Source organism: Neovison vison, chromosome 6 (genome assembly GCF_020171115.1).
Source record: "Neovison vison isolate M4711 chromosome 6, ASM_NN_V1, whole genome shotgun sequence".
Taxonomy (NCBI): domain Eukaryota; kingdom Metazoa; phylum Chordata; class Mammalia; order Carnivora; family Mustelidae; genus Neogale; species Neogale vison.
This window is the reverse complement of record NC_058096.1, coordinates 212,117,158-212,125,544: the sequence shown is the minus strand read 5'-3', so window position 1 is coordinate 212,125,544 and position 8,387 is coordinate 212,117,158.

The following is an 8,387-nucleotide window of genomic DNA, read 5'->3' as shown; positions in this document are numbered from 1 at the left end:
AAACCAAAGGGAAAACAAGCATGTGTGAGGATGTGGAGAAATGGGAACCCTCTGCGCTGCTGGTTGGAACGTGAGGGGTACAGTGTTGCAGCTGCTGTGGAGAACTGTCTTTTTTTTTTTTTTTTAATATTTATTTATTTATTTATTTATTTAACAGACAGAGATCACAAGTGAGCAGAGAGGCAGGCAGAGAGAGAGGAGGAAGCAGGCTCCCCGCTGAGCAGAGAGCCCAATGCGGGGCTTGATCCCAAGACCCTAGGATCATGACCTGAGCCAAAGGCAGAGGCTTTAACCCACTGAGACACCCAGGCGCCCCCTATGTGGTTTTTTTACTGGAAAAATTAAACTTAGAATTGCTGCATGATCCAGCAACTCCATTTCTGGGTGTGTCCCCGGGAGAACTGAGAGCGGGGACTTAGAGAGATGTTTGTACACTGAGTTCGTGGCAGCATTATTTACAACAGACAAAAGGTGAAGGCCACCCAAGTGTCCATTTATGAATGAATGGATAAACAAAATGTGGCGTGTATATACGGTAGGATACTAACCTTGAAAAGGAATAAAGTTGTTTTTTTTTAAAAAGATTTTATTTATTTATTTGACAGAGAGAGATCACAAGTAGGCAGAGAGGCTGGCAGAGAGAGAGGGGGAGGAAGCAGGCTCCCTGCCAAGCAGAGAGCACGACTCGGGACTCGATCCCAGGACCCTGAGATCATGACACGAGCCGAAGGCAGAGGCTTAACCCACTGAGCCACCCAGGCGCCCCAGGAATAAAGTTTTTGATTTGGGTGAATCCATATGGATTATTGAGGACATTAGGCTGAGTGAAATAAACCAGCCACAAGGGGAAAAATCCTAATCGATTCCACTGTTAGGAGTTCCTGGACTGGTCAGATTCATAGAGAGAGAAAGTGGAATGGTGGGCGCCAGAGCCTGGGCTCAGTCAATTAAGCATCTGCCTTCGGCTCAGGTCACAATCCCAGGGTCCTGAGATCAAGCTTCGCATTGGGCTCCTTGCTCAGTGGGGCGTCTGTTTCTCCCTCTGCCTCTCACTTATTCTCTCCCTCTCTCTCAAATGAATAAAATCTTATAAAAAAAGTTCTGGGCATGGATGGATGGCGGTAATGATTTGCACAACCATGTAAACATACTTAATACCACTGAAAAGTACACTTGCTTAAGCATGGTTAAGGTGGCGAATTTGGTGTTCTATGTATGTTTTACCACCAAACAAAAAACTGCAAAAAGGAACAATAAAGAAAATGAAAAATTAAAATTTAAAAGGTAATAACAACAATAATAGCAAGCTGTGTGCCCCCTGACGTGGATCTCCAGGGCATCTTGTCACCAAGTTGGAGCATGGTCCCCTTTACTCAGATGACCAACGTGGGGCTCCGTGATGTCCTGTGTCCTACTGTGGGTCTGGGCTGTCCGGGCTAGGATGCCTCCCATGGGGCCATCATAAGGCAGCTGAGCTGTCTCGGGGTCCTCGGGGTCTCCCAGAGTCTCCAACTTCTCATCTCTAAGACTGGTGTCCAGCAAGGCTGCCTGGAAGCGCCTTAGGCAAGATCCTTCCATTCAGTTAGTACATATCTTGCAACAAGATATGGTTTTTTCCTGTTCTTGTCAGTCTTACAGAGCAACTAAATATCAAAAAGACAGAATATTCCCGAGAGGGACTGAACTCTCTAAGACATGGCCCAATGCTCCTCATTTACCCATATGGGACTTCTAAGCTTTTTGCCATTCCTTAGGGGATAGCTGACAAATTGCAAAAAAAAAAAAAAGGAGAAGAATCACAACTCCTAGAAGAATCTGGAAACACCTTGAATCTAGTCCCGACTGTGAAAGGGAGGGATTGTGCTTGAGAGCAGCAGATGAAAGATTTGCATCCTCTTGTCCAAGTAGAAATGTAAGAAAGCCTTATAGAAAATGATCATGCAGCATCGCAGGGTAGCGTCCAAGGGGCCTCTGCTGCAGACATTCAGGGTTGGGTCCTTGACCTTGGGTAGCCCAAAGAGGTATTTCTGGCACTGCGCCACAGCTGAGGGCTCAGAATGATGGTTTAGCAACTTGTATTCTTACATCCCAGGCTGACTCAGTCTCCCCCCCAGAACCTCTTGAATCTGCACCCCCTAATCCCACAGCCCTTGGCCCAGGCCTTGACATTTCCTGCCTGGACTTGGGCCCTGACCCCTGCTCCTCGACCATTCCCCAATCAGGATGCTAATAGACCCATAATGACCAGTGATAAATCTTGTAATAGTTGGTGTATCTAACTAGACCCCTGTTCGCTCCAGTGCCTATTAGGGATCCCCATTACCTGGGCTCCTTGGCTGGTCTCGGAGCTCTTGCCTCTGCTGAAATACCCACCACTCCTCCAAAGGCACCCCTCCTGCCTGCCCTGCCCGCTCTCCTTCCGGCCCCCTCTGCCCAGATGCAGCCAGTCACACACCTCTGTGTTTTCTCCTTTGTGGTAGGGCGCATCACAGAAGACTTCTCAGAGGAGATGGCATTCTAGGAGTAGTGTGTAGGGGTAGGGGAACAGGGGAACAGCATACTGACAGTTAAAATTTATGTGTGAACTTGGTCGGCCAATGGTCCAAGATGTTTGGTCAAACACTCGTCGAGGGGCGCCTGGGTGGCTCAGTGGGTTAAGCCGCTGCCTTCGGCTCAGGTCATGATCTCAGGGTCCTGGGATCGAGTCCCGCATTGGGCTCTCTGCTCAGCAGGGAGCCTGCTTCCCTTCCTCTCTCTCTGCCTGCCTCTCTGCCTACTTGTGATCTCTCTCTGTCAAATAAATAAATAAAATCTTAAAAAAAAAAACACTCGTCGAGATGTTACTGTGAAAACATCTTCTAGATGTAGTTAACACATCTGATCAATTGACCTTAAGGAAAGGAAATTATCTGTGACACCCTGGGTGGGCCTTATCTAATCAGTTGAAGGGGATAAGGGCAAAAGCTGAGGTAAGGAAAAAGGCATTCTCTTCAAAACTGCAACATAGACATCCCCCCTGAGTTTGCAGGGAGGAAATAAAATAACGTTGGAAATAGATTTCAGATTTATTAGCTCTCACAATCGCATGAGCCAATTCCTTAAAACGAACCTCTTCGTATGTGTAATATACACATATCATGTTGGTTCCATCTCTCCGGAGAGCCCTGACTGATGCAGACACTCAGGTGCCTGGCACTGGGGGTTAGTAGGGCTTGCTTTTCAGAGACAGCATTCTCCTGACAAACTGAGAGCGCCCAGAGGCAGATCTCAGCCACTTACCTTGGCCTTTCCCCGGCTGGACGCAGACCAGGTTTTCAGCCTCGGACGCTACCCAAGACACCTGCAGGCCAAGGACACCCATTAGAGGCCTCAGGTTTCACAGTCCCGGGCAGAGGCTGCCCCCAAGGTGCTGACCCAGCCCGCCACCCTCGACCAAAATAAACCCCTGGGAAGGCGCTTAGATCAGCTACCCCCAAAACCCCATGGCCTGATCTGGGGTCACAGAGAGTTGCAGACCCAATGGTTGCTGAGAGGTGAACCAACTGATTAAGAAAATTTTCATTCTGAAGAGATCTAGGCAAGAGGAAGTGATTACAGCGGCTGCCTGGGTTGGGGGTGGTCCTGGGGTCCCTCCAAGGCAATTGGTGTAATCTCAGGCCTCTGTGGCTCCCTTCACAGATAAGTCAGGACGGGCAGCCCATATTCCTGATTTCTAAGCCTGCATGACTGGATCGCTCCTCTACCCAACCCAGGTGACAACTGACTAAAGTGTAACAGGGGTCAAGATAACGAGTCAGGACTTACCGATCTCTGTCTACAGCTGGGATGAGTGAAATTAGACGTCCACACAAACACCTGGACATACCTGGTCATAGCAGCACTAGTCCCAATAGCCAGAGGTGGAAATTAGCCCAAGCGTCCACCAACAGATGAATAGATGAACACAATGTGGCCCATCCACGCTGTGAAATACTAGTCGTAAAAAGGAACAAAGCTTGGGGCGCCTGGGTGGCTCAGTGGGTTAAAGCCTCTGCCTTCAGCTCGGGTCATGGTCCCAGGGTCCTGGGATCGAGCCCCGCATCGGGCTCCCTGCTCTGCAGAGAGCCTGCTTCCTCCTCTCTCTCTGCCTATTTGTGATCTCTGTCTGTCAAATAAATAAATAAACTCTTAAAAAAAAAAAAAAAAGGAACAAAGCTTGGACTTATGTTACCTTATGGATGAACCTTGAAAATCTTGTGCCGAGTGAGAGAAGCCAGACGCAAGAGGCCACCTGTTGGGGAATCCCTTTTCTGTGACATGTCCAGAACAGGCAAATCCATGGAGACAGAAAGTGAATGAGTGACTGCCAGGGGCCAGGGGAGAGGGATGGGGAGTAACCACTAATGGGGGCAAGATTTGTGTGTGGGATAATTTAGTTTTCTAAAATTGAATGTGGTGATGGTTGATCAAAGCTGTGATTCGCCTAAAAACCATTGTCTACTTTAATGGATGAATTGAAATGGCATGTGAATTATATTTAAATGAAGTTGTTTTTAAAAATGTTTCCCCAGGGGCGCCTGGGTGGCTCAGTGGGTTGAGCCGCTGCCTTTGGCTCAGGTCATGATCTCAGGGTCCTGGGATGGAGTCCCACATCGGGCTCTCTGCTCAGCGGGGAGCCTGCTTCCCTCTCTCTCTCTCTCTTTCTGCCTGCCTCTCTGCCTACTTGTGATCTCTCTCTGTCAAATAAATAAATAAAATCTTAAAAAAAAAATGTTCCCCCAAATCCCCGCATTTACTGAATATCCACTGTATACCAGGCACTGAATTGGGTGCTAGAACAGGGCTCAGATGGGGAGAGTCATAAACAGATGGTGGTAGCATAGAGAAGGGAAAGATGGAGCATTTGCGTGGACATGTGAAGGATGGAGGGGGGCATATGCATGTTGGGTTTTGAAGGATGAATAGGAGTTTGCCAAGTTGAAACTGGGGGTTAATCACGAACTCAGCTTTATCAAACCTAATAAAGAGAATACAATAATATAACTGAAATAATGAAAATGAAAACGAGTGCCTCCTCATTCATCTACACAAACTGAAGGAGTAATATACTGAGACATTTCCACACTCATCCCAAACCACACCTCACTCACCCAGGCCAATTCCTGATGATGTTGTTCATGTCCACCACAAAGACAGTGCTGTAAACAGCATGTCAATCTCTTCCTTCATTAAGCGTGTGACAAAATGAGAAATTCGGGGCCACACACACCCCTAGTTGCTGTCTATGAGGATAAACAGAAGGTCAAGGGCGGGCCTGACCTAGAACCTTCCCCAAGACCCTGCGTCCTCTCAGCCAAGCTAGATTCTTTCTGTCCTCCTTTCTCCTGGTGTGGCCAGTGCATGGCTCTGGCAGGTGGCCACAGACAGTGAGGAGGACAGACGTTCTGGTCCGAAAATAAATCGTGGCCCTGAATGGGTAAACAAGAAAGTAGGGCGGAGGAGGGGGCCGGGAGGGGCAGAGGGGAAAGAGAGAATTGTGCCTTTCCCGGGAAGATGAATGCAGCCTTCAGAGGCTGGCCTCCCAGGGCTGGGCCGGCAGCCACGTGCTCCGCCTCTGCTCCCAAGCGCCTGGTACCCGCTGTACCTTTCCTGCTGAGTCCGGACCCCTGGGGCTGATGCCTCTCTCAGCGTGGATCCCATCGTCGTCACTCCAAGAAGCGCTTTCCCTGCCCTCTCAATGTGGGTTTTGTTTTCTGCAACCCCAGCGTGGCCTTTGACCATTCACTGAGTGCAAGATGCTTCCTCTCTGTGACCCATTTTACAGATGAAATTGAGGAGGGGGAGAGTAGGCATTGGGGTTCGTGGTGGGGGGCTCCGGGGTCCTCTCCAGGACTGATGAGGGCAATTTTGAAGCTGGAGGCGTGTGCAAGTGTGAATGTGCTAGGACAACTGCTTTTGAGCTGAGTCTATCTGGGGGGTGGAGTCCTGGGTTTGGATCCTGGCTCTACCCACTCGCAGGGTATGTGCTGTTCCCTCTGGGATCGACATCTTAGCATGTATAGGCTTCTCCCTTCTCAGCTAGGTGACTCAGGCCCTGCCAGTTGGTCTACTACGGACCTTGGGTCACTGTGATTGGTTCAGAGACAGTCGTATGCCCCAGGTTGGGTCAAAAGATGCAGTGCTGCTGCTTCCACTAAAGCTATTAGATAACAGAGCTTTTGCAATGTTGCTTGAGTGGGTAAGGGTCAATCCAGAGTTGTTGGTTGCCATCTCATCTGGGAACGGAGCTGACACAAGGGCAGCAAAGCCAAGGAATGGAGAAAGATCCTGCCCAGTGAGGTTGGTTAAGTCCCTTGATCCAGCTGAGCCTGAAGCCATCTTTTTTTTTTTAAAGATTTTATTTATTTATTTGAAAGAAAGAGATCACAAGCAGGCAGAGAGGCAGGCAGAGAGAGAGAGGAGAAAGCAGGCTCCCTGATGAGCAGAGAGCCCGATGCGGGGCTCGATCCCAGGACCCCGAGATCATGACCTAAGCCGAAGGCAGCAGCTTAACCACTGAGCCACCCAGGCGCCCCTGAAGCCATCATTTTTAATTCCATTAACCAATGAGTTCCCTTTCGGTTTTATGCAGCCAAAAATTTCCCATGGATAGAACCCTTATTAGTGGTATGATAAAGATTTTTTTGGAAAGATATTATTTATTTATTTGATAGAGAGATATCACAAGTAGGCAGAGAGAGAGAGGAGGAAGCAGGCTCCCTGCCAAGCAGAGAGCCCGATGCAGGACTTGATCCCAGGACCCTAAGATCATGACCTGGGGCAAAGGCAGAGGCTTAACCCACTGAGCCACCCAGGCACCCTGTGATAAAGATGTTAAACAACCTCTCGGGGCCTCAGTTTCCTCATCTGTAAAACAGGTTGCGATCGTCTAAGAGGAAAGGAACATGTGTGGTGAGCACCCTGGGCTGTGGCTGATGTTATAAATCTTCTGATGTCATTAACAACACTCTCAGCTCCACGAGCCTCCTGTTTACTCAGATCTGGAAAGTTTTCTGAGGGACACGGTTGGGCCCAGCCATCCTCGCCCACTGCAATAAGCCACCCAGAACACTGAAGACCAGAAGGATGGAGCGAGTGGGCCTCTCAGATCTGGGCTCTGGGGCAATGGTCACATGATGGCTGTTCTGACATGGCTTCATTGAGATGGGGGCATCCATGCACCGACGGAACTGCTTGGAAAATCCTTCCTGATGAACACATGGGGTCATTTGGCCAAGCAGCTGTCTGGCGCACAGGGTCGGCCATTCTGTTTCCCTTGGCCCACTCTGGGGCAGGAGTGGTTTGTACATGGGGACTGGAGGACATGACACCCTCCACCCTGGCCTCCAGCACCTGTGGCCTGCCCTAGGAGCAGAGCCTGGAGAGAGGATTTGCGGGTGAGTGATTTTGAAAGAAAGCTCCCAGGCAGACAGGGGCGGGGAGCTTGTGAAGTCAGTGCAGGAGGGGGGAGACTAAGTAAGGGGGTGCCTTGTCTCTGTCCTACTGGGTGGTCTGGAAATGCTTCCTGCTTGAGGGGAAGGCAGCAGCGGTATCTATACCCCCACACCAACTGGTCAGGGCTGCCCTGGGGATATCAATTCCAGCCCAGGGCAACCCCCCCCACCAAATCACACAGAGCCAGAGAGAGGATTTGCGGGTGAGTGATTTTGCAAGAAAGCTCCCAGGCAGACAGTGGGGCGGGGAGTTTGTGAGGTAGGTGGAGGGAGTAGAGACTAAGAAACTGGGGGGGGGGGTTTGCATTCAGCTGAGTTCCTGGGGCTGTTGCTAAGTGGGGCAGGGATCCAGGGGTGGGGATGGCAGAGCACAGTGCCTGCTTCCATTCCCGCCCTTCCAAATTGTTCTTTTTAAAGTATAAATTGAAGAAGTCAGACACACGAAAGGTCACATAGTGTGTGATCGTAGTGATAAGAAATGTGCAGAAGAGGCAAATCCATAGAGACAGAAGGCAGATGAGTGGTTGGCAGGGCCTGGGGGAAGGAGGATGGGGAGTGATGGCTCATGGGCACAGGGGTTCTTTTGGGAGTGATAAAAATGTTGGGGAGGAACTACAGAGAGGTGGTAATTGTACAATATTGTGAATGTACCAAATGCTGTGGGATTGTTTGCTTTAAAATGGTTAATTTTGGGGCGCCTGGGTGGCTCAGGGGTTTAAGCCTCTGCCTTCAGCTCAGGTCGTTATCTCAGGGACCTGGGATCGAGCCCCGCATCGGGCTCTCTGCTCAGCGGGGAGCCTGCTTCCCTCTCTCTCTCTCTCTCTCTGCCTGCCTCTCTGTCTCCTCGTGATCTCTCTCTCTGTCAAATAAATAAATAAAATATTTAAAAAAAATAAATAAAATGGTTAATTTTAC